The sequence below is a fragment of the Canis lupus genome, chromosome 17 (assembly GCF_011100685.1).
Source record: "Canis lupus familiaris isolate Mischka breed German Shepherd chromosome 17, alternate assembly UU_Cfam_GSD_1.0, whole genome shotgun sequence".
NCBI classification, from domain to species: domain Eukaryota; kingdom Metazoa; phylum Chordata; class Mammalia; order Carnivora; family Canidae; genus Canis; species Canis lupus.
This window is the reverse complement of record NC_049238.1, coordinates 33,405,488-33,433,342: the sequence shown is the minus strand read 5'-3', so window position 1 is coordinate 33,433,342 and position 27,855 is coordinate 33,405,488. Positions and strand designations below refer to the sequence as shown.

The 27,855-nt window shown below is 35.4% G+C and overlaps 1 long non-coding RNA gene across 17 annotated transcripts in view; it reads left to right on the top strand.

Moving 5' to 3' along the window:
- The window catches only part of LOC102151150, a 653,134-nt gene that overhangs the window by 242,587 nt on the left and 382,692 nt on the right, over positions 1 to 27,855 (top strand). For 15 of the 17 annotated variants that reach the window (XR_005372361.1, XR_005372355.1, XR_005372358.1 and 12 more), the window contains one exon: positions 1,863 to 2,005. The exons of the other annotated variants lie outside the window; for them this stretch is intronic. This is a non-coding gene — a long non-coding RNA (uncharacterized LOC102151150). The remainder of the gene's footprint in view (positions 1 to 1,862; positions 2,006 to 27,855) is intronic. 17 annotated transcript variants of the gene reach the window in all.

Here is a 27,855-nt window from a genome sequence, read left to right as displayed (position 1 = left end):
AATAGTTATCTATCACATAGTTTCCTTGTTTTACAGTGAACTTAGAGTATCATTCAAATATAGGTCAGAGAGAATCAGTAGGTAGGTGGGAGAGTGTGGGTCAATCTACTATCAATTTCAGTTTTTTGCATATAGACTTTCACGTCTAGTGTTCGATACTCAGTAGTGGTTAAATGACATGATTTTTGGAAATGTTAACATCTGAGTCATCACACTAAACACAATTGGGAAATAGTAATAGTATTGATGTCAGGAAAGAAGTGAATGTGCACTTAAAAATATGTTGAGAGTAGATCTCATGCAAAGCATGCTTACCACAGAAAAAAATAAAAAATGAAAAGAAACAACAAAATGAAAAAGCTCCAAAGGCATGCAAACCTTTGGAAGTGATGAATATATTTATTATCTTGATAGATGATGCTGTCATAGGTGTACGCATATATCCCAAGCTTATCAAACTGTGTACATAAGTATGTGCAGCTCCCTTTTTATCAGTTATACCTCAATAAACCTGTAAAACAAAACAACAAAAAACATTTTGCATAGAACCCAAACATATTCAGGATACAGTAACAATTTCCGGAAGTACCTGTGAAGCTGCTGGTGGCCTAAAATGAGGTTTTGGAATAACATTAAGTATACTTCCAATACCATTAAAACTGCCGTGTAGTATAAAAAAAGATAAAAATTTCCCAATTCATTTTCAGAAGCTAGTATAACTTTGACCTCTAGAACTTCCCAAGGCTGAGTAAAAAAGAAATCAAAGAGCAATTTCGTTCACATGTATTTTTGCAAAAATTATATAATAATAATAATAAAATAATTCAGTCTCTGTTACTGACTAGCCATGTACCTATACTGAAGTTATTTAGCCACTTAAAGTCTTGAATTTCATATTTATAACTATGAAGTAAGGACTAGATAGTTTTTCAGGTTCCAAATTATAAATTTCTTTCCTTCAAGCCAAAATTATTCTCTGAGTAGGACCCATAGATGGCAGTACCATATAATAAAACCAATGAAAAGAAAAATTATGTTTTTTTTTTTTTTTTTTACCTTGTCCAGATTAGGGAAAAAAAAATTAAACCACATTCATTGTGGGATTTCAAATGGAAAAAAGAAAGCAAAAGCAAAATGACCCTTATCATAATTACATTATTTTGGTTTTTAGAATAAGATTCTAGTTACATGAAGTGAAGATGGTAGAAATTCTGAAGTCTATTTCTATATAAACAATGCATTGAAGACCAAACAGTTATGAGATTTCTAAAGGAATTAGAGACTCCAACTCTTGTTTTAAAAAATTAGATTTTGAAAAAGCCACTAGAAATAACGTACCTCTTAAAGTAAAAAAAAAAAAAAAAAAACCCAAAAAACTTAAACTGAAATGACATTTCACTGTAATAAAAGTTCTTCACTTTAGGAAGATTTACAGGTTAAAAATATGAACCTGCCTTGATAAAGAAATTCTTCACTGTAGGATATTATGAAAGATACATTCCTGGCATAGAGGATCTTAACCTAAGTGAATACAGTATTTTCTCTCAGAGGGCAGAGCAGTGACTGTCTTTGACAATGACAGAGAGTGTCTCTGCAGCATTTTACATATCCATTTGTAGGGTGGAAGATTTGAGGGACTTTGAAGGCATAATCTGACCATGAAGAATGATATTACTGAATAAAATCACAGTTCAACCCATTCTGTCCCAATTATGTGGATTTGGAATTAATAAAATTAAAATTTCATTAAGAAAAAATTCCTGGAAAGCTATAACTGAATATGCTATTAATATATTACAAAGCATGTAAAATCAGGACATGTGAAATATGTAAAAATAAGGAACAATTTTTCTTTTTCAAAGTGCTTCCTCAGATTATCACCATGATGAAACTGGACAAATAGCCAAGAAGCAGTTACTCACAAAAAACAAAATTGTGCAATCCAAATATGTAATACTCCTGACCTGGAAGGATGACAAATGTTCTTCACATGAAACACAGCAAGGTACTGTAGAACAAAGGGGAACTTCATTTAACTTTACAAAACATGGATGATATGAGGATGTAAAAAAAATAAATTACATATCTCAACAGCAAAAGAGGTAAAGAACATATTGCCTATTCAATTCATACACAGAACAATTATGACATGAGTGGTAGGGGCTAAAATGCCTCTCATTCATACAGTCAATAGGCATTGTTTCAGCACAAACTGTCCCATATATTAGAGTATATGTCAGAAACTTATGTGGGATAGTGTCATTGCTCTCTGATCACCTACAGTCTCATTGTGGAGGCAAACATGTACACATTGAAGTAGCTGACAAAGATACGAGAGCAAAGGATATAACAGAATATCAGAGTGGAATTGGGATTTTCTAGAGATTGTGAGTTCTGGGCATCACATGCAATGGCAGGGAGAATGAGAACTAGGAGTCTAGGAAAAGGAACCCTCTTGTACTGTTGGTGGGAATGCAAACTGGTGCAACCACTGTGGAGAACAGTATGGACATTCTTCAAAAAATTAAGAATAGAATTACCATATGATGCAAGAATTTCACTACTGGATATTTCCCCAAAGAAAACAAAAACACTAATTCAAAAAGATACATGCACCCCTGTGTTTATAGCAACATTATTTACAATAGCCAAATTATGGAAGCCTCCCAAATGTCCATCCATAGAAGAATGGATAAGGAATAGGAGATATATATTCCACATGTATGATGGAATATCAGCTATAAAAAAATACTGAAATCTTGCCATTTGCAACCACATGGATGGATCTAGAGAGTATAATGCTAAGCAAAATAAGTCAGTCAGGGAAAGACAAATACCATACAATTTCACTCATGTGGGATTTAAGAAACAAAACAAATGAACAAAGAACAAATAGACAAATCAAAAAAACACTCTTAACTATAGAGGACAACTGATGTTTACCAGAGGGGAAGTGGGTGAGGGTATGGGGGAAATAGGTGAAGGTGGATTAAGGATGCATTTATCATGATGAGTGCTGAGTAATGTATAGAATTATTGAATCACTATATTGCACATCTGAAACAAATATAACACTCTAATTTAAGTAAAATGGAATAATAATAATAATAATAATAATAATAATAATAATAAAAAAGAACTAGGAATCTAGTTCTGCAGAGGCAGAGGCATTATTCCCTGTTTAAAAACAAGATAACCTCCATAGCTCCTTTTCTTACATGAGCTTGTAGTAGATACCTCAAAAGGTTTTATCCCTTCCAAGCCTTGTTCCGGTCTTCCTATTCTCTGTTGCTGGCTACTGCTTGGAGATCTGGTTCTAGTTTCTCTGTCAGCTACATTTAGATAGTTGCTTCTTAGACCTCATTTACGCCTCAGACTTGCCAGATCTCTTCCTATTCTCGCTGCCCAGCATCCTCTGTGCAAGACAGTCAGGGAACAAACATGTATGTGTGTGTGAGTGTGAGTGTGTGTGTGTGTATAACAAAAACAATTTGCTTAATTTAGAAAAGCAGTACTAAAATCAGTCAGGGTTGTGAGGTAAAAGTGGGAGAACAGTTAGGTCTTAAATGGACTAGAAAATACATCTGGTTTGATGTGATTGAAAATAGTTGCTGAAAGATGCTGAGCAGAAAATGAATATAATGAATGTTATTTAAATACAATGTCTATTATTTGGAAGTAGCAAACTGGATAGAAATATTTTTCTTTCATCAGGATTATAATCCACTTGGAAAAGGGTGAAAATGATAATTCAGACAGTGCAAACTATACTTTAAATGGTGTGGAGTCATTGAAGGGTATGCCACATTTGTGGATTGTCAAAAATGTGAGTGGGCGGGGTAGTCAATGGCTTGAAATGGGGTTGATTGCAAAGTAAGTTGGGGTCATATTGTAAAGGATCATGATGAGTAATCTGGGCTTTATGTAATTGGCAGTGGGGTCCCCACTAAGATTTTCAGTCATTTTTTGGCTTTACTTTTAGCTAATATTGAAGAAAATAAATCTATTTAAAATCAAATAAATAAGGCCACCATGCTTTGTCTTCCCCCCAAAGCAAGTGCAAACAGATGTTCTTGCCTACCATGGCATGATAGGAGTCTCAGGAATTACTTCTAGTAGGTTCCTCAGCATTCCACTGCCTCTAGCTTTTTGATACTACTTCCTTAGAGCTCATGGCTGTCTTCTTTCAAGGTCAAGGCTTTTCTGATTCCTTCCAGTACCCCTCTCCTGCAGTGTTTTTAGCACAAACACATGCTCTGTCTGTCAAGTACAGTGTAAAAATGACTTTGCTGGAAGGCGTGGAGATTTCTGGGCAAAAGCCACACATGGAGCAAGCATTACAAGCAGATGGCCTCATTACTAGATCCAGCACGAGCCAGATAGAAACAGTGCTGGGCTTTTACAGGATGAGGTAGTTACAGTCCTCTGAACTTCAGCTCTGTACTTTGGTCACAGGTCTACTCCTTAGTTTCAGTTCAAAACAACGGTCTTTGGAACTTTCATTTTACATTTCTTCCACTTGTTTTGATTCCTCTCAGCATGATAAAAAATATATTAATAATATGTCTCCTCTAAGTGCTTTCTCTATTCCTGGATAGTTTTACTTACTGGTGTTTTTTTGCCCTGGTCTGCCCAAATTCCCTTAAGTTCTTTCTCCATTCTTCAGTCTCACTCAGTCATCCTGTCTCCTGATTCTGCAGTTTTCTTAAGCATCTTTCTTCCATCACCATCCCTGGATTGCACTCAGATCATGTGAGCATTTCTCAGTCTAACTTTCTGTTGCCTGTCAGTCTGTTTTAAAATTAGTATGCCCATACCCTTCCTTTCTACAGAAAAACATGATTATAAGATAGCTCACAATACAGCTGGGGCAGAGTGAGGGGTAAGAATATTTTTACCCATTAATATTTAAGAATGTGAGCTATTGAGAGATAAAGGAAAGCCTAAATTCCTAATTTAATACTTCTTTAAACTCGTCTTCCTCAAGTTTGGGCAGACTGGCAGACTTTCCTGCTTTTCTTAATAGAGAAGAGATGAACACTGCTGTTTTATTTTCTCAACTCCTTGTAGTGTAACTAGAAGAGGGTAGTTTCCCAATTTTCTTCTTTTTCTTAAGTATTGTTCTTATTATTACATTTAAAATAAATGTAAGCATTATTATGTTTTCTCAGATATATTTTAAGCTTAATGAAGGCAGAGACCTTGCAATTACTGCACTGTATCCCCCATGGCACTCACAACACAGCTATGGCTACCTCTTGCATATGTTTTATTCTGTATTGTCTTTATCCTCAGTCTCTTGGTGGGGATAAGCTGGTTTGCAGTTGTTACACTCCTAACATCTTCTCCCATTATGATTCCATAAAAGAGATAGCATCTTTAACAGTACAAACAAAATATCTCGACCTATCATTTGCTTTAAGCCATGGGTAGCCTGGAGTGTTACATTGGTCAAAGTGGTGAAATGACCCAGTTGGGGGAGGAAAGGGTGCAGAATCTGGACAAAGAGTCACTGCCAATTAGAGCACACAGACTTCCGTAGAAGAGAGGTGATCTTTAAAGGAAAATTGATTTTCTGTTTCCAAAAGATGGGGGACTAGATTATGGCTAACACACACAATAAATGCTCACTATAATATCCTTATTAAGAAGACTATAAGGGTAGTACTATGATATTGTAGCCTCTATGAATCTTGAGCAACAAATATTGAATGCCTCTCTGGGAATTATGAGTTTCTCAAAAATGGCTCAGGACAGATCTGATGAGAATTTGGAAGAGACTAGAGTCAGTGTAAAGGCCACAAGGTATTGCTAAAAAAAGACCATTCTCTGAGGATTGTAGGAGACCTCCTATTGCTTATAGAATAAGTACAAAGCCATAGCATGATACACAAGATCTTTTACAATCTGACCCCAGTTTATTTCTATTTCATCTCCTGCCAATTTCTACTTTGCTTTCTATAATCTAGCCCAATATAGTTTCTTATCATTCTCTAAACACATCATGCTGTTTATGACTCAATGACTTTCCCCCCTATCTTTGTCCTTTCCTTTTTTTATGAACTTGAAAGATCATATAAGGAAAAGTGCTCAACTCAATGACTTTTTGAAAATCTTGTCTCGTTCTTGGAATGCTGTGCTCTTTCCAAATTGGTACATTTCTTTTTTTAAATTTTCAAAAAAATTTTTTTACTTTTATTTTTATTTTTAAAGAGAGAGAGAGTGAGAATGCACAAGTGAGCAGGGTAAAAGGGGGGGAGGGAGAGGGAGAGAGAGAGATCTTATAAAGGCTCCATGCTCAGTGTGGTGCCCAATGTAGGGCTTGATCTCACAACCCTGAGATCATGACCTGAGCCAAAGTCAAGAGTTGAACACTTAACCAGCTGAGTCACCCAGGCACTCAAATTGATACATTTCTGTAATTCATGAGGATGAAACTCAAATGTTATCACTCGTGTAAAGGTCTTAGAGAGTTAGTCACTGCTGATTTGAATGCCTGGGTGAATAGAGACAAAAGCTAAGCTAAGGAAGGCTCATAGAGGGGATAACTAGTTTGGGAGGGGTGAGGAGGATGATGGTTTCCATTTTGGACAGGTAAGTCTGAAGTACCTGTATAGGGACGCCTGGTTGATATTTAGATGCACTGGACCTAGATATTCAGAATAGTGGCCTGGCATGAAGACACAGATCTGGGTGTTGCCACTATAGAAGTAGTGGGTAAGATTTCTCAATGAGAAAATTATCAAGAGTGGAACTTTAGAGAATGCAGCATTTAAGAGGAGGACTGAGGCACTGAATGGTCAGTAATGGAGAGGAGGGAGGATGAATGGAGAGGTATGAGAAGACCAAGAAAAAAAGAAAATATCCTCAGTAGTTAAACAGTGACCAGAAAGATAGAGTTTTTGAAGAAGGGAGTTATTAGTGTCAAATGGTAAAGGCAGTTCAAGAATGATAGAGACCAGCAGAGGGTTAATGCCTTGGAAGGCAGGGGTGATGATTTTGAGAGGGTTTGAAAGAAACTTGGGAGCTACTGAGGGAGCTAGCAGTGCCTTTTGGATGTAATGGTGTTAAAATAACTCTGAGCATTCCATGATGGGAACTGGAGATACAAAATCTTTCCCAGCATGAACATTGGAGTTAGAGGTTTAATTCTCTATCCTGCATTTGGTGAAGGACACTCATTACAGCATCATAATGGATTTCATTCTAGCATATTTCCTTTGAAGAGAGCACTCCTTCATGAGAACATAATAATAGAAAAAATATAACTTCTTAAAAATCACATCAATAACTCTATTACCTCTTACCTCATAGCACAAAAAGTGAAGTCCACTGATCTGGACAGAAAGGAACAATTATTACCTTGTTCCTTCTAAGCAAATGTTATTCTTTATTATATCCTCAGGACATCTATTTTTCAAATGAAAAAAAATATTTTACAGTCATTAAATTGCTCACTGCTGGTTCTCTGATGAGAAAAAAGTAATAAACATATAAAGGAAGGAAAGTACTAGAACGTATGAACTTTTTTGATATTCAGTATTGGCATATTAAAACTCCAGGTTAAACCTGTGGCAGTGAGAGTTTAACATGGTTGTGGGGTTATGTTGGTGGTCAGGAAAGATCTCAAGGACATCAGAGATATATTTGGTTGTCCTTGTTCATGGGTCCAGTTCTCCAGCTCTATACATCTGGAAATTCAGTAAATAACTTATTCAGGGAAATTCAAGGCTTGAGAAAAAAGACATAAAAGACCTATTTCAAATCCATGAAACTGATTTTTGGCTAAAGCAATAATTAAAGTTAAGATATGTATCTTTCCAAAACTCTACATGGGAAATTAAAGCAAAAGTCAGAAAATTGCCTGATGAGTATATAGAATCAGAATACTATCTAAGTAATCTTGTATACTACTCTGTGTAATATGGTCTTGTCAATGAAGCAGACGCAGTGCCCATTTTTCTCTATCAACTTTGGTTCTTAGGTCTTTTTGAGAGTCCATGGACTCTCTCTGGCTAATGCCATGGAATCTTGCACCAGTCGAAAACACATGCACACAAGCTTTTTCACATATTTCAGTAGTTTCAAAGACTCCCAAAAACCAAGACTTAAAATCTCAGGTTAATAGACCCCAGGCTAGTGATTCACAGTCTTCAGACCTCCTTTTCAATGTATAAGCATGTCTTTTCCATTACTGCAACATTTAGATTAATCAGTCCTTGCTTGCTTCATGCCGAGAAATTCTGATAGCTCATGACTCATTATCTAATTGACTCAAACAAAGAGGTTGGTGTGTGGGTATCTTCCTCAGCTAGGATGTAAGAACACCAATAGTCCTAGAATTCTGCCTATTTGGTAGAATCAGCAGAAATTCCTCCCACTACTTTTTGTTCAGATAGAAGAGACAGAAAATTAAAGTTATGTCAACTTCCAGGCAATATAAATAACAACATGAAGAGTTGATGTGCTTTTTTTTTTTTTTTTGTGATGTCACATGGTCTCTCCTATGTTATAATTCTCTTTCAAACTTAATCCTAGGCCCTGTCTTGAAGGGTGAGCTAGCATGTCAAGGGTATTTCCATCTAATGGAAGAGTTGATTATAGGTCAGTTACTTTGTATCACTGTGGGTTAGACTTGTTTGTTTGAATCATTCTGATGCAAAACATACAGAGGCAGTAACAGAATTTTGATCATTCTGATCATGTGATCAGATACAATCCTGTATCTTTGTTGATTTCATTTTAAGTTTTAAGTGAAAGAAATGCAGGAACAGAGCAATGACAATGTCTTTTAAATACCAGCATTTGTTGACGCTATTAGGGGATATCTGGTCTCAAACACTTGATTAAATCAGTTGGTTGTTACATTCTAACTTGTGAAATGGCATGGCTTGGCAGAAAGAGTTTTGGTGACTATATTATTCAGGGTCCCAGCAAGAAAGAGAAGGTACATTCTAATTAGAATAATCTGAGAAGGGCTTAAAAAGGGACTATTTCCCAAGGCAAAGGCAGAATGTAGGAAATCTTAAGTGAAGTGCAGTTCCCCAGACCTGTCATCAAGAGTAGACCCATTAGCATAAGGAATGTGACCAAAACCTGAAAAGGGGAATTGCGTAGGGTAGGCCAACTTCAGTGGAACCCTGAGCCTGGTGAAAGGACCCAGCCAGTTCTTGGTGAACCTGCAGAGAGGGAAGCAAGAACATAATCTGGCCTCATCTATTCTCACTCCCTATTTTCCCTAGTATCTCTTTCTGGGCATCCCTATTGGCACATTGATGTGATCATATAGATCAGCATTCTTGATGGGGGCAAGGTGGAAAAGAATGGAAAACAAATGGATCTGAAAGGCAAACAAAAATATTTGGCACAGAGCCAACAAATTTGAGTTCAAATTCTGGTGCCATTACCTATCAACTCTGTTGCTTAACCAGATATAACTTCTTTAATGTTCAGTTTTCTGTCCCTCAGGATTTCTGGGAGAATTAAATATAAATAGTGGAATGTCTGTTTATATCACATGGCACGTACATGCTCACAAAATGCTTATTGAATGTTTACTGAATGATTGAGAACCTGATTAATTAAAAAGGAAAGATTGGTGAGAGCAAAGGCTAAGAAGTAGTTTCCTTTTATAATTTATGCACCATAAACACAATTTTTGATGTGTGTCCTTCTGGATAATATATTCTGTATACATAGGAAATATATTCTGGGCAATGTTCATAGGGAAATATGCATGAAAAAATAAATAATCGTTACTGATAATGTGTGGCTATTGTGTTCTGGACAGTTAAAATTTAATGTTTACATGCCTTTGATGAGTCAGGGTATCTTTCCAATTTTCTCATTTTATGAAGCTCAGTACATAAAACTAAACGTCTCTTAAAAACCCTAGAATTTGGAACTGGAAATGGCCTATGGAAAATCATCTGTTTAAGCTTTTATTTTGCAGTTGAGAAGACTGAGGGTCAGAAATATAAACTTATCCAAGGCTAATGACCTTGGAAGTGGCAGAGTTACAGCTAGAATCCAGGAGTTCTTGCCTCATCTAAAAGCCTTCTCCTTCTAGATTTTGATTAATAACATCCTAAAGAACAGAACTGGCTAAAAGTTCCACACTTTATAAATCAGCATGAAGTTTGCCCAGAGGATAGAATAAGATTATGAATTCAACCATCATCTAGATCCTGAGAGAGTAAATTAAAGCATTAATACTTTGCAATTTATAAAAGAAGGTCTTGCCATAGGTGGTCATCGTTATTATACTGCTCTCTGATGTGGATATGAACAATCTTAAGGCTCTTGTAAATGAATTATATATATTCCCAGAAAACTTGAAATTAGGACCTGCATAGGAAGAAGCAGTAGCTAAATGCACCCACTTGATATGAAGGATGACTATAGTCCTCATAGAATTCAAGAAAAATAGATTGCCTAATTTATTGGCGTATAGCTGTTCATAATATGTTTTTAAAATCGTTTGTATTTCCTTGGTGTTGGTAGTGATCTCTCCTTTCTCATTCAATAGACCTGCCCTACGACCCAGCAATTGCACTGTTGGGGATTTACCCCAAAGATACAAATGCAATGAAACGCCGGGACACCTGCACCCCGATGTTTCTAGCAGCAATGGCCACGATAGCCAAACTGTGGAAGGAGCCTCGGTGTCCAACGAAAGATGAATGGATAAAGAAGATGTGGTTTATGTATACAATGGAATATTACTCGGCTATTAGAAATGACAAATACCCACCATTTGCTTCAACGTGGATGGAACTGGAGGGTATTATGCTGAGTGAAGTAAGTCAGTCGGAGAAGGACAAACATTATATGTTCTCATTCATGTGGGGAATATAAATAATAGTGAAAGGGAAAATAAGGGAAGGGAGAAGAAATGTGTGGGAAATATCAGAAAGGGAGACAGAACGTAAAGACTGCTAACTCTGGGAAACGAACTAGGGGTGGTAGAAGGGGAGGAGGGCGGGGGGTGGGAGTGAATGGGTGACGGGCACTGGGTGTTATTCTGTATGTTAGTAAATTGAACACCAATAAAAAAAAAAAAAAAAGAAAAAAAAAAAAAAAAAAAAAAAAAAAAAAAAACTAGCTTTCCATTTCAAAGTATAAAGTATCTCACTAGGTTTTTCTTAATGTGATAGGATTGTTTTCCTTAATATTTCACGAGAATTTGAGTGAGAAAGCTCAGGGATCATGATTTACAATATTATGTGAGAGGTTATTTATTCTTAGAAAAGGGAAAGTGAAAATTCTAAAGACAACAGAACATTGTCATTTATCCTCAAGAAAAACATTTTTCTGGAAGGCTTGTTATCTATCTTTCTCCTTATGTCTCATATAAGGGGAACCACCATTAAGGCTGTGGAAGCATTCTGGGACTCCAAAGAGAAGAAAACATTATTTAGGGGACCAAGGCTAAAATAATACTGGTCTCCTGCTCTGCCATATGGAGGGACCACGGTATAGCTCCTAAGATGCTCGTTTCCTTAATTAGGACAAACCCCAGTCCTAAATGCTTTTGGAAGAAAAGCCAACAAACGCTCTAGGGGATCAATCACAGCTTCAGACTTTTCAATTAACTTCCCTTTTATTACCCTTCATTGATAGTCTTTGAAGTATGTTTCAATTAACATAAAATTTAAAGCTAGGTTTCTAAACTTCTGAGGTTCAAAAATACTATACGCATTATCCAAAATAATTCTCTTGAACAAATCAGTAAATACAAATTAATGTTATTATTCACTAGCAAAAATAATAGTCTTTTTTTTTAAAGTTTATTTATTTATTTATTTATGATAGTCACAGAGAGAGAGAGAGAGGCAGAGACACAGGCAGAGGGAGAAGCAGGCTCCATGCACCTGGAGCCTGATGTGGGATTCGATCCCGGGGCTCCAGGATCGCGCCCTGGGCCAAAGGCAGGCGCCAAACCGCTGCGCCACCCAGGGATCCCCAAAAATAATAGTCTTAAGAGACATTGTGATGGTGAGGAAGTCAAGACTTTGGACTTGGGGGCTTTCTGTATCTCAGTTGCCTCAAGTGTAAAATATGAAAATAGAACTACCTACTTCATCTAGAGTTGTTACAATTCAAGGAGTAAATCATGAATGCATTTAAAGTAGAGCCTGACCCCCAGTATGGACTATAAATTTTAGATAATGTTGTGGTTATTATTATTTTTACTATTATTATTATTTACTTAGCCTGTATTTTGTTGCTACATTCTTGTGTGATTTCTTAATCTTCACAGTGACTTTGAACTTTGGTGGTAGGTACCATTAGTTCCATTTCATAACAGAGGAAACCAAAGTTGAGGGAGCTTAGGAAACTTGGCTAAACACACAGGGTAAGAGGCAGAGCTACAGTTCCAAAAATAAGTCGGTCTGATCTCAGAACCTATGCTTATAACCACTGTAATGTACTTCCAGTTGATCTTTGTATACTTGTGAAAAGTCTCTCCTAAATCCTTATCATCCTGCAAGACTGGATTGAATAGATGAATAGATGGACTCTGCAGTTCTTTTGTAGACTAAGTTCTGGCGGTACATTTTTAAAATTAAACAGAGAATGACAATTATCATATGGTTTCACTCATATGTGGAATATAGGAAACAGCACAGAGGGTTATAGGGGAAGGGAGGGAACTAGAACATGAAGAAATAAGAGAGAGAGAGAGATAAACCACGAAAGACTCTTAACCCTAGGAAACAAACTGAAGGTTCCTGGAGGAGAGGTAGGGGAGGTAATTGGGTGATGGGCATTAAGGAGGGCCCATGATGTGATGAGCACTGGGTGTTCCATGCAACTGATGAATTACTGAACACTACATCCGAAACTAATGATGTACTTATATGCTGGCTAGTTGAATTTAAATAAAAAAGGGAAAATGGAAAAAATAAACATGACTTTTATCGTTTATTCTTCTTTACAAAAGCAATAAATGCCTTTTGTTGAAAAATTTAAAATTGCTACTAATAAAAAGGAGGCAAAATACATATTCTTTCCATCCAGAGATAACTATAGATAACCGCTATACAAATAGCAGTTGTATATTCTGCTATTTGTGTCCTCAACTTCATCTAGTGCAATTGCTTGTTTTTTATTGGTTATAAACTGGTGAAAATGTTTACAACAAATATAAAATGTTTACAACTCACTAACAATATTTCCATAGAAATAAATAAGGGTAAAGACCATTTTCTTTTCTATGATGTGTAAGATATTCTCTATTTAATCTTTGAGTGGCACAAAGCCTAGACTATGGTTTACCAGTGGGGTTTAGCCCAATATTTTTAATGATCAAAGAGTAAAATAAGGACTCAAAAGTGAAATGTAAGAATATTAGAAACTCTATTGGAAAAAAGAAAAATCAAGGGTGGTTGGGAATTCTTTGCATCATTGGCTTAGCTCTCAGTGTTATTCCATTTTTATAAGCTGGTGATAATGGACATAATCTATGCTCTTTTTCGAGCCCAAGTTCCTATCCTTGAATTCTTTGTGGTATGGGATATTTTTTTACCAAAAGAAAAAAATGATAATAAAAAAGATTCTCTAACCTCAAGAAATTTACAATTCATTCCTTTGCCAGTGATTTTAAAGGCGGTAAGAGCAAATGATCAGTTTGTGCTACCTTGGATTTTAGGGCCCATGGAAAGGCTTTATGGGTTACTGATGAATTCCACTCACAAATTTTTTTTAAAGATTTTATTTATTTATTCATGAGAAACACACACACACACAGAGGCAGAGACACAGGCAGAGGGAGAAGCAGGCTCCATGCCAGGAGCCTGACATGGGACTCGATCCCAGGTCCCCAGGATCACACCCTGGGCTGAAGGTGGTGCTAAACCGCTGAGCCACTGGGGCTGTCCTCCACTCACAAATTTTAAACACATCTTATGGACTTTGCCCAAGCATCCAGCACTTTCTGTAGGAAAACAATGAGCAAACAAATAAAACAGAAGGTAAATCAAATTACCAATTATTAGAAGAGCTAGCACGTTTCCTTCTCATCTACTATGTTACTTCAATTTTGGACTTCATAAAATTTTCAGTAAATCTGTGCCATGTCTGAATGGAGCACCTAAAATTAAATGAAAGACTAGGGTAGAGTGAAAATGACAGAATTAGGGGGCACAAAAAATGTTTTCAAGATACAGGGTGATGTCTAAGAACACTAACTTCTCGGTGGCAAATTTAATGTTTGAGTATAACCTGGAACTATTTTTCAAGGATTCAGAATAAGGAAGCCAAATTCAATGCCTGGATGCAAATTCAGTTTATTTTTTAAATTGATATGAAATATTTTAAATTCTATTAGTTTTGTGTGTGTTTTTTTTTTTAAAATCCATTAGATTTTTAAAAGAAAAACCCAATAGTTTTAGAAAACTGTTAGGTAACTCCTAGTCCCTTAAGTCACAGATACCTGGCTCCTTTTCTTTCTTAGGATCTTGCTCACTTCACAATTTTTATAGTTTTAGATTCACCTGCCAATGAAACAAGGAATAACTTTTCCAAGAGATTTGACACTGATGGTCGCAGATAGTTATTTGAATGGTTGTTTCTAGACCCCAGTTTAGTTTCATTATAATTGTACTACAATAAGGCATAGCCTATATAGATGAACAAAACAACTATTCTGTATAATATGGACCAATTTTCTGCATTATAGTATTAAGAAGGATTTTGACTTAGATATCCGTATGTCTGCATTTAGAACCTCAGTATTAAAGTCCTTTATTTTTTTAAAAAGACTTTATTTATTCATGAGAGACACACAGAGAGAGGCAGAGACACAGGCAGAAGGAGAAGACACAGGCTCTTCGAGGGGACCCCGATGTGGGACTCGATCCTGGGTCTCCGGGACCATGCCCTGAGCCGAAGGCAGTCGCTCAACCACTGAGCCACCCAGCTATCCCGTATTAAAGTCCTTTAAAGTCACTGTGCCCCCTTAGTATATGCCCCAAAGAACCATTTCCTAATTTTACCATTATTTATTAGAGATAGATTTAAAAAATTTAATTTGTATTTTGTATTCAAGGTACCTGGTGTGAATGTAAGATGCATTTGCTCTTTGAATCACTTAGAAAACAACAGTAGCCACGTTGGATGAACAGAAGAGACCCAAAACCTACTTTAGTATTTTCTCAGCCTTACTCACTTGACAGAATGTAACTGATTTCCACTGTTTTGAGGACTGTTTTATATCTGAAATCTTAAGTGCCCATACCCAAAAGTGCCTGTCCTATGTGTGTCAGGGCATCAACAAAGACTGCAGCAGTATGGAAATCCTGTTTGGTCATATCAGTCATTGGCATGCTTTGTAGTTGTTGTCATTTTTAAAAATAGTTGTGCAAAAACAGGCCTGCAAACTAGGACATAGAGAAAAAAGGATGGAGAATAGAATAAATGACAGCTGAGAGAGGCTTTCTTTTTTTCTTCTCTGCCAAGGAACAATTGTAGCCAGTGCCCATTGGAATGGTGTGAACACAAGATTTTTGCCCATTTGCAACTCATGCTTTAAGTATTGTGCATAAAATTCCACATATGTGAATACCAAGGCTCTGGTTGTCCGCAATGATCAAATATGCTGCAAGCTTTCTGAAACATCCAAAGGACTGCAGTTCAACTTCTTTATCCAACTCCTTAGATCCTGTTTCAAAGGCTTCGTTAGAAGCTGAAGTGTCATGGTGATGTCATATGTAATTGTGATAGCATCCTCAGACATAGTTTTCACTACTTTTGCATTAAAGCAGAGTTAGTGGATTTGAAAACAGTTTGCCTATACGTGTTAAAATCTGTCCATTGGTCATCTAGTGTGTGGATATATTCTCTTTAAAAGTATTAATTTGGGATACTTGAACATTCAGTCAGGAAAAGAATGTCCTAGGAAGTCTGCCATCGCCTGGTTGTGATCTTATTACTTGACATAATCTCTTTGAACAATGAGGACAGTGAGTCCTAACCTATTGCTTTTTATTGGATGTTTGTCATAGTTGTCCCATCATCTTTTATTAGTCTTTTTATATTTGGAGGAAATCCCCTAGTTATGAGGATAGCCTTATTGTTATTGAGGTCAGAACTGAAATTCCCACCAGCTTCCTTAGCACCTAGAATACACCTGGGCTTCACCAGTCAAAGGTACCATGGGAGCCTATATTTCAATTATAAGTAATGGGAAGGAAGAATTTGGGTGCTTGATTCTGTTTAGCTGGTAGGAATGGCAGTGGAAGCATCTGCTTATTGGAGGAGGTATTACTAAAAGTATGTATTAATTTTAAATGTTTAGAATAAATGAAATATGATAGCTTGCACTATAGTGTGAATGTTTAGTGGTTTTGATTCTCTCCTGGGACTGCTTCTGGTTTTAAAAAGAAGCTTGCCAACTCCAATCAATTTTTAGTATAATAGGTAAAGGAGTGACTATTAAGAAAGGAGTTCTCACTGGAGACTTTTGTTCCTCTCTCAACTGTGTTAAAGTTATGTATCCCTTTATTTGTCCAAAAAATTTTTGAGTTTATACAGAAAAGGCACTAGAAGGTATCTTAGTCATTTTGGGCTGCTGTAACAGAATACCATACACTGGGTGATTTGTAAAGAATAGAAATTTATTTCCACCAGTTCTGGAGGCTGAGAAGTCCAAGATCAAGGTGCTGGCAGACTCTGTGTCTGATTAGGGCCTGTTTCCTGCTTCATAGATGACTGTCTTCTCCTTTCCTCACATGGCCAAAGGGAAGAACAAGGAGCTTTCTGGGGTTTCTTCTATAAGAGCACTAATCTCACTCATGAGGGCTTTGCCTTCATGATCTAATTACTGCCCAAGGGTCCCACCCTGAATTACCATTACAATGGGGGCTAGATTTCAACAAGTGAATTTTGGGGGAACACATTGAGTTTACAGCAGTTAGTATTGTTACTTTTGGAAACCCAGTCTATGTTCACTTACATGATTTTATGCATTTCAAACAAGCCTCCTTTTAGCCTTTATCTTTTCAAAGGGAAAGTTCCTAATCTTTAATCTGTACTTCTATATAAAGTATTCCATTCTTTGATGAGTTTAGAAATATTCTACATCCTGCTGGCTACCTTATGGAAGTAAACACCAGAAGCCTTCTGATATTTGAGATGTTAAAGATAGTAAGTGTTTACATACACTAGATGCAAGCTAGGAACTATAATTCTCCTTGGGGAAAAAATTATAAAGGTAAAAGTTTGAAATAAAGTTAAGCTTTCTTCTTTATGATCAGATCAAATAATCTTTAAAGTAAGGCATTTAACTAAAATCTATGTAAGATGGCTCATTACCTTTGCATCAGTTTCCATAATGAAATGAGAGCATCAAGGAAGAGAGAATCATAATACATTCCAACGGAATGATTTGGTGGTTTCATGGTTGAGATCATCAGGGAGCATCTCGTTAGAATTTCATCCAAATGCACTTCTGCTAAATTTGTACAGAAGGGCCCTTTGAACAAAAATTATTATGTAAGGGATGGTCATTTCACAGATGAATCAGCATTCTTTTCTCTCCTCCTACTTTGTCAGCTTAGTCACTTGATCACCATGAAACAACCCAGGAGAAATTAACTTGATTTCTTAGTGATGATCTCAAGGGTATTCATGCTTCTTATTGGTCTGTCTAGGTAGATGCAACCAATTATGGTCCACACATAAAGACCTTGTTTTTAAGTTGCTGCACATTTTACACACGTACACATAATTACCTCTTTATTAGCCCCAAGGGAAAGAGATGAGTTTAATGCGTTGTTTGCCATAAAATATTTTTTTTCAGTAAAATAATACTGCTATTTTATCTATCGCTTATATATTACACAGAATCGAGAGGTTGCTCATCATTTGGAATTTAAAAAATGTCTACAAGGAAATAGAGTTAAACACCAAGTGACTAGTGGAAACTTTTCCACACATACATAGCATGCCTCTACTAAAGGCAAATGAAATTGATACAGTGATCAGGTTATTGCCTCTCTGGTTATAATTTAGCTTATTTGAGCATTCATTGAGTATCTATCAAATGTCAGGCCCAGTGCTGGTACAATAATGAATGATGCATGGTGCCTGCCTATAAAGTCCTGACAGTCTTATATCTCAGAGACTCAGATGGGTAACACTGCAAGGATTGCTGAGTGCAAATAAATCCATAATGAAAATTACTTTGATTAAAACTTTGCTTGAGTGAAGGGTTTTAAATATATTTTAAGTAAGGATCTTCGTAGTAAATCCAATACTGTAATATGTATTTAGCTAGTGTTCACTATTCTCAAATGGCCCAAATTATATAAGGTGTTATTCAGAGAGGCCATACAATAAAAGTAAAATAAACTACAGAGTCAACTGTGTTTAACAGAACTAAATGCTATCCTTTCTTTTAAGCACAAGTTTAACAACTTATCATAATACCAACCTACATCAATTAATTTACAATATCTCTTTGGGGCCTCACAACTCTGTGAAGTAGAATTTACTAGTTTGAAGTTTTAGTTGCAAACAACAGAATTTACCTTGGATAGCTTACCAAAACCACAAACCACAGGCATATAAAAAAGTATCGAAATCTTTGAAGGGGCTGAGGACCACACTCAAAGCTATGCATCTAGAAACAACTCTCAACATTTCCCTGCAGAACTGTCATATTGAAGAGAATGATTTTGTGTTGTCCCAATAAGATGAAGTGCCAGGAGCTCAGGTTCACTGCCAGGATCATGGCCATTAACACCCATTTGACTTTTGTGTCAGAAACTCAAACTTGCAACCAAATTCACTGATGTTTTACAATCAGTGGTAGCATGTAATTGTAATAATGCAAGTGTAATCCTATTGGCATTCTTCCTTTTGGCTCAACCACTTGCTTCACATTCTGCATTTTTGACAGCTCTGGGTTCTCCAGTCAGTACTCATCACCCCCAAATCATGCACTTTCCCTGGAGAAGGGAGGATCTTATTAAATATTGGAAAATGGGCTGGCCATTTTGGAGGTCCTTAACTTTCAGGGAAAGAGTGGTTCTTAGTAAAGAGCTGTGGAAGGCCAGAAGCAGTGGAAGATACTCAACCTTTGGGGAGCAGGGCTGATGAGTAAGAGGAACAGAAAGGGTGATGTGAGTACTCAAAAGAAAAAATTTTCTTAAGACTCCTGTTGTAGTGAACCTATACACAGGACTAATAATCACCACATGCCACATTTAAAATCATTAGATCAAAATAGTTATTTTTGAGTGAAAAATTAATGTTTTAATGTCTTTAGAGATTGTATTTTAGGTCTTTAAAAACAGAAATGACAAAAAATTAGGAACCATAAGTAATTTCTGGCCAAGAATCAGGTTTAAACAGGCAATTCCTGAGCAGCCTGGGGGGCTCAGTGGTTTAGTGCCGCCTTCAGCCCAAGGCCTGATCCTGGAGATCTGGGATGGAGTCCCGAGTCGGGCTCCCCGCATGGAGCCTGCTTCTCCCTCTGCCTGTGTCTTTGCCTCTCTGATTCTGTATCTCTCATGAATAAATAAATAAAATCTTAAAAAAAATAAAACAGGCAATTCCTGCTGATTACTTCATTGATTCCATTTTGCCAAAGGGTTTTCAATGTTGTTCATCCATATTTGTTTATTTATTTGAGATGCTACACAGTGAGTGATTTAGGCAGTTAAAAAAAAAAAAGACGTCTTCATGATGTAGAGCAAGCACCCCTTCCACTTGCTCTGCTCCATTTACCCTTGGCCAAAGCAAGTGATCATGAGCCTGACCCCACAGCTTTCACATTCTCTGCCCAGAGATTTCATGCAACTTTTTCCCTTTAAAGACCTAATTGAAATTATTTAAAAGATAAAGACAAAGGAAAATAAGAACAAAAAGATCAATTTAAGAGAGGTTTAAATAAACTCTTAAAACTGAAGCCCTGATTGAAAAGACTTATATATATATATATAATTTTTTTTAATGCTTATTTTAATGGCTATTTTTCAAAGAATAGTATCAGTGAAATGATTTTGAATTCTTCTGCATAAGACATTTACCAAGGGAAAAAAAGCATGCGACTTTGCAAAAAAGAAGAATTCAAGAATCAGAATTATGCAAAAAAAACCCCAAAATCTTAAAAAATCTAAGACAAGAAAAACATCATCAAATGTGTTTGTAGTGATTGTATTTTTATTATTTATTTATTTATTTATTTATTTATTTATTTATTTATTTATTTATTTTTAAATTTTTATTTATTTATGATAGCCACACAGAGAGAGAGAGAGGCAGAGACACAGGCAGAGGGAGAAGCAGGCTCCATGCACCGGGAGCCCGATGTGGGATTCGATCCCGGGTCTCCAGGATCGCGCCCTGGGCCAAAGGCAGGCGCCAAACCGCTGCGCCACCCAGGGATCCCCTGATTGTATTTTTAGATAGGTAAAATTTATGTTGAAAGTGTTTGCAAGGGATCCCTGGGTGGCGCAGCGGTTTGGCGCCTGCCTTTGGCCCAGGGCGCGATCCTGGAGACCCGGGATCGAATCCCACATCGGGCTCCCGGTGCATGGAGCCTGCTTCTCCCTCTGCCTGTGTCTCTGCCTCTCTCTCTCTCTCACTGTGTGCCTATCATAAAAAAAAAAAAAAAAAAAAAAAAAAAAAAAAAAAGTGTTTGCAAGCTTATATAATCATTTGGAAATTTGTATTTATATGTGTATAATTATGGTATTTGAGAAATAATTATATTAACTATTTAACACTAATTTAAAAGTCCCTTTTCTATCTTTGTCATAATTATAATTTATTTGATTTGGTTATTGGTCATGGAAACAATCCTCTAATTATAACGTTGTTCATATGAAGAAATATGGCCCAGTTATTGACAACTTAGTTTATGACAACTTCTAGAAGAATACTGTGATGAGAATTAGAAGTAGAAATTTGTGTAATTCTCTTATAGCTTCCTGTAAGGGTGCCAGGAACATAAAGGTGCCAGGTTCAATAAATATTCCAAGGTATATTGTATTAAGTGAAAAAATAAGTTTTCTGAGCAGCATTTGTAGAATATTTACATTCATGCAAAATGGAGGAAGGTAGATAAATACATATTGTAAAATTTGATATTTTTAAGTATAAATTTGTTCTGGAATGACAAACACAATAATGACAGTTACCTTGTTTGGAGTGGAGCAAGGGAGGGGGACTTGATGGACAGAGGACCAGGCTAGGAGAGATGCTATACTGTGGACATTTTCATACTTTTTTTGATTTTTGAATTTTGTCACTATATTATTTATTCAAGATTAATTAAATTAAAATAAACACAATTCGAATTTTTTATATTTAAAAATGAATTGTTTACTCTTAGGAAATCTTTCTTATAAGCAGCATGGCTCTCAGCTTCTTGTTTTTGCTACTCTTTCTTTTTTATTCTTGTTCTTTTTACTCAAGGCATTCTAAATAACCAAAGTACAACATCTGGGACATAAATTATGAATAAATTTTACTGTAATTACTTTTTGGTCAGCACTTCACTTGAGAACTATAAATTTTTTTTGGACTATGCATATATGTCCAGTTTTACAGTATTAAAATTTGATGGCTTTTTCAGAAATTTGGCATTGCCCATAGAGGAAAAGAAAAAAAATTGAAAAGATTAAGAATTAAATAAAAGTGAATAACCAAGTACATGAGCCTCAAATGTAGACCTCAAGTTTTTACAGTGAATGTCAGTTTTCTGGGAAACTGGATTGCAGATTGGGAGAAAGAGAAGATATATCTGTGAAAATCATGAAGCCTTCTCAGCACCCATATTGAAAACCACTGAACAATATGGCTTAAAAGTTCTTTCCGGCTCTACCAGTCAGTCATTCCACTGCAAGACAGATACAGAGAAGCAAGAAAACAGAATTGAAAATGAGTCCTTTTACAGCAAATTGAAATAACCTGGAATTGATTGGTATGACTGCACCATATCAGCACATAGTTTTGACCAGATTAGTTTAAATAAGAAAAATGGTACTAAACATAACAAGGGATAACTTGTAGTAGCAGAAGGAAGAAGCTCTTGATAAAAAAGTGTTAATCAACAAGACAAATCTTCAATCCTGGAAATCTTTAAAAACAATTTCAAGAGTTCCTTAGGTGATTTAGGCATTTTCTGGATACAATGCTTTATTTGAGTCTTGAGTTAGTGTCTCCATGGACTATTTAAGAATTGTCACCTGGTAAAGTAATTGCTTTCCTTTTTAGGGAGTGGGTGGTGAGAGGGAGAGAGAGAGAGAGATCTTAAGCAGGCTCCACGCCGAGTGGAGCCTGACGTGGGGCTCTATCTCACAACCCTAAGATCATAACCTGAGTCAAAAATCAAGAGTAGGACACTTACTATACTGAGCCACCCAGTTGCTCCAATAATTGTTTTCTTTATCATTTAAATAACTCAATATCTAGGCAAAATTACTTATTTAAATTTTCATATTTTCAAGCTGTATATACTGTTGGTATGCTTTTTGTAGATAATTTGCTTAAAGCATTAGCTGTTTTAACCAATAGGGCCATTTTTGGTAGTTATAGAAATGATTTATGAATGTTGATATTTAATGCAAATAAAGAATTTGCAGAATTAGAAATTGACATTCCTTTAAATTTGCATGTTTCATAATTTATGTTGTAATCACCTTACTTTTTTGCAGTATTGTATTGTTGTAAAATATATATTTGCTCAAATAGCTTTTATTATCCCTAACATATTGCCAATATTTAGGCTAAAAATTAATCTATAATCAGCCTTAAACAGTCTCAAATTCTTCCAAGATGGCATAATGTGCAAACTAAAACACATATTCCTTTTTAAATGTTTTTTTCTTGTTTTGTAAGTAATCTCTACCCCCAATGTGGGGCTCAAGCTCATGACCCCAACATTAAGAGTTGCATGCTTTACTAAATGAGCTAACCAGATGCCCCTAAAATGCACATTCTTAGCTAATTATGTCTTTAGCATAAAATGATTCAACAGTTCAGATTGGTCAGAAATTGATTTTAGGCTTGGGGAAAATATTTGTTTCCCTAATCCATTGGTGTTAGAATTGGATTCTAAACTATTCTAGAGATATTGAATAGTTTCAAAGGTCTCAATAACACTTTATTCCGTTAAATTCCTAACTAATTATAAGATAATAAATGTTCTTTTTTTTTAATTTTTATTTATTTATGATAGTCACAGAGAGAGAGAGAGAGGTGCAGAGACACAGGCAGAGGGAGAAGCAGGCTCCATGCACCGGGAGCCCGACGTGGGATTCGATCCTGGGTCTCCAGGATCGCGCCCTGGGCCAAAGGCAGGCGCCAAACCGCTGCGCCACCCAGGGATCCCAATAAATGTTCTTAATGTAAATTAATGATCAGAAATTCCTAAGCAGGAGGGAATATTGAGGTGTTAGCTTTTAGCCAGACATTTAGTTTGAGTGATTGTAACATCAAGTCATCCTAGAAAATCACACACTCAAAGTTTTAGATCCATAAGGAGTTGCTGTAATTTGTTTAGACATTTGTTTCACCATTTATGAATTTTTACTCTGAAATATATTCTATCTACCTAAATCTCTTAGGCTCCATTTCAGAATTAGATTTCTTGTTCAGTGAAGGAAGGGAAGAGAATGGGTCATCCACATTATTTCCTCAACTTTTTATTTTGAAAAACTTTATGGCTTAAGAAAATGAACACATATATTCTTCATTCAATTGTAAACATTTACTACCTTTGCTTTCTTTCTCCTTGTGCTCCCCTAATCTCTCGCTCTTTATTTTATTCTAAGTTTCAATCATCATGACACTCACCCTTAACTACTTCAGTTTGTAATCCTTAGAACAAGTTATTCTCTTGCATAACTATGAAGCCAATCTCACACCTATAATATTACTTCAACAGCATCGCCTAGGGTGCTCTCTATATTCAACCGGAGAAATGTCTTTTAAGAATCTAAGATCCAGTCAAAGTTCTTCCATTATATTTGGTTGTTATGTGACTTTAATCTCTTAATCTGGAACATTTTGCTTGCTTTTTTTTGTTTGTTTTTAATGTCATTGACTTTTTCTTGAAGAGTATTGATCTATCATTTTGTAGAATGTTCTTTATTCTGAAACTAAATAAATTTTTCCTCAAAAACTGTTTTTCCTTCATGATTAGAATCTGGCTAACTGTTTTTGGCAAAGTACTGCTCAAATAATGTTGATATTTCTTATTGCATCAATGGACATCAGGTTGTCCCATAGCTGGTGATGTCAAGTTTGTACACTTGATTAAGGTTTTTAATGTAAGATATCTTTCCATTGTAAAATGTACTTTCCTCTTTGCATTTAATATGTAATTTGTAGGATGATAGGAGAAACAGTGAATTTTGGTGGTTTTGGCATCCAATTATGGTCCTCATCTGGGTCAGCTATTACTTTGATAATGGAAATGATGTTTTTCTGGTTTAGTCCTCGTGCATTTATCAGCTATATTTCTGCGTGTACATAATCATTATGGCTGAAATTAAGGATAAAAATTAGCTTTTTTGGGGGAATCCCTGGGTGGCTCTGCAGTTTAGCGTCTGCTTTCGGCCCAGGGTATGATCCTGGAGACCCAGGATCGAGTCCCATATCAGGCTCCCTTCATGGGGCCTGCTTCTCCCTCTGCCTGTGTCTCTGCCTCTCTCTCTCTCTCTGTGTCTTTCATGAATAAATAAATAAAATCTTTAAAAAATTAGCTTTGTTTTTTTTGTTGGGAATAATCTATGAAGGTGGTCAGCTTTTGTGAGATGGCTTAGTTGGTCAGCACATGCTGCTAAGGAAGGTGGGGCCATGGCCTCAGTGTTCATATGGATCAATTACTCAGGCTCAGTTTCAAAGCCAGACTATAATTTTTCTCTGCCAAATCAGGAATGTGTGCCAATGCCCACCTGGGAAACAGAGCATGCAATAAGGCAAGAGCTTTACAAATCAGTCTAATTAAAAACACAGGCTCAACTAATAGGTGGATTATCTTTTTATATGAAAGATGGCAATTCTTACTATAAAGTGTCTATTTTTCTCAATTTACTTCCTTAGGTCCTATTTTACAAATATTTAAAGATTTTTGTGATTTGCTCTTCTATTTCTGCAGAAATAAGAACCAACTTCCCTAAATAATACTTCTACTGAAAACAATTAAAAATGATGTAAATATTTTTACAGTTAAAAATGATGTAAATGATGTCAAATATATTCTAAAAAAGACATTTGAAGATTAAAAAAAAAACAAGAAATAGAAGCCTATTATAAGAAATCTGTTCTCATGAAACCTCCAAAATTAAAGATCATTTTTGAAGACAATGCAAAAACAATCACAAAAACAAAAGAAAAACAACTTTTGAACAATCCAGATAAACATTGCTTGAATAAAATAATGATGGAAGTGTGTAATAATATATAAATTGGGAAAGGATCAATACTAATGCATTTTAAAGTTATATGATCAATACTAATGTGTTTTAAAGTTCAGGGATGGTTTAACTTTAGACTTTGTTTAGTTAAGCAAGTGTGGTAAAATATTAAAGGTAATCATTAAATGAATAGAAATTTAAAACCAATATATGGGGAAAAGCACATTAATAAAAAAGGAATAAAAGTTTAATAAAAAAGCAGGAAAACAGGAAAAAAGAAGTGAGACAAACATAAAAAAGAAATAGAGTAAAAATCTTTTCAACTATGTCAATAATTATAATAAATATAAGCAGATTTAACTCACCATTTGAATGACAGAGATTGCAAATTGATAAATCATTCAGATAAATGTCGTTTACAAAAGATGCATCAAAAGTGTAAGGACACATAAGAGTTGAAAGTGAAAAGATAGAGAAAGATTTATTAAGAAATTCCTAATGAAGGAAACCTACTGTACTATATTAATATCAGAAAAGGAAAAAAAGATTTTAAGCCAAAAAGCCTAATGCATACATAAAGTCACAGCACAGTGAGAAAAATTTGGTTTCATTAGGAAAATATAACAATTCCAAATACGTGTGCAAGTATTAAAATAGTCTCAAAATATATGTCAACTGGCAAACTCACGGCCACCATAGTGAGAAATTCCCTACCTCTCCCTATTATTGGTAGGAAAACCTGACAAAAAATTAAGCAAACTTTTCACAAGATTACAGCAGACAGGTGCAAACTTGATTTAATGAAAATATGTGGAATTCTGTGTCCAACATTAGAGAATATACATTCTTCTCAAACTTTTATAAGTAGGTCATTTATAAAATTGGTTACATTGGGCAGTGGAGCAAGTTTCCATTAAATTTCAACGTTATTGTGCTGGCCAGAACTCTGAACACAGTACAATTAAGTCAGAGTTTAAAAATAGAAAGAGAGATAATTTTCTTACTATTTGGAAATTAAAATAATTTTCTAAATTACTCAAAAATCAAGGAAAAATTCATAATGAATATTAAAAATAAGTAGTAAGAACTGAAAGAAAATAAAAATTCTTCATGGAAAACTTGTGGGAGGCTCAAAAGTACATTACTCAAAAGTAATATTTTGAGAAAATTTTTTAGTCTTAAGTTCTTAGAGAAAAATAAAAGTTGAAAATTAATGAAGTATACAACTTAAGATATTAACAAATGAATAACAATATTAATTTAAAAAAGGAAGTGGGAGGAAGTAACAGACAAGAGCAAAAAAAAAAAAAAATCAGTGAAACAGAAAATCAAGACACAATAGAAATAATCAAAGAATAAAATTGAAAACCAGAAAAATATTTGGCAAAATCAAAGAAGGTAAAAAAACAAAGGGAAAGCACAAATAAGTAGCATATTAAATATTTTTAAAATAAATGAATAAGGACTAGAAAGTAGGAAATAATAGTAATTGTACATTGATTAAATTTTTCAGTTAAAAAATATTACAGATTATATAAAAGCATCTTAGATACAGGCTGTTTATAAGATACACACCTGAAACATAAGGGCATGAAAAATTGGAAGTAAAAGTTCGAAAAAATGATACAGGAGGCTAATAGAAGGCTAAAGAAGCTATATTAATATCACACCAAATAAACTTTAAGACCTAAAGTTCAAATAATGTATTAGAAGAGACATAAAAAATTACTCCTTAACCATGAGTTTCAAGTCACTAGGAAGTTATAATAGTTCAAAACTTCTACGAACTTAGGGACAAGGCCACCCCACCAAAACTATAAGTAGAATTTGTCAAATTTATCATCATAGTGGAGTATTTTAACACATATCTCACAATAATCGACAGCATATGTTGATAAAAAGACTCTGGAAAACTATTTGACAATATCTTGTAAATTTAAATACTTGTGTTAATCTCATACCCCAGATCTTTTAGGTAACCCAAAACTCCAACTGAACTGAAAATTAGTGTATCCATACAGTAAGACAAAATGCAAGACTGAGAATTAGTGAATTCTAGCTCTATAGGCCAACCTGCATGAATCAGAGTTTCAGAGCAAATAGATAATTTTCAGAAGAATTATGCCATTTGCATGAAGTTCAAATAATGCAAAACTAATACTATATTGTCCAGTTACAGCCATATGTGACAAAACCACAAGGAGAAATATAGGATTAATAAACACAAAATTACTGGAAGCAAGGTTGTGAAGCACACAGAAGAGGGAGAGATCACATGGCAGTACACAGGAGCATCAGAATCGCCATGTTAATCATATAAACTATATCATATGACATAAAACAAATAAGATTGAACAAAGTAAAGTAGGACTTTCAGAATCCCCATATGATTTTGCCTGGAGAGGGTCTGGGAAGTAATAGAATAAAAAACAATCAGATATGTTAATCAGAGAATGTCTCTTTTTCCAAGGATAATACAGAC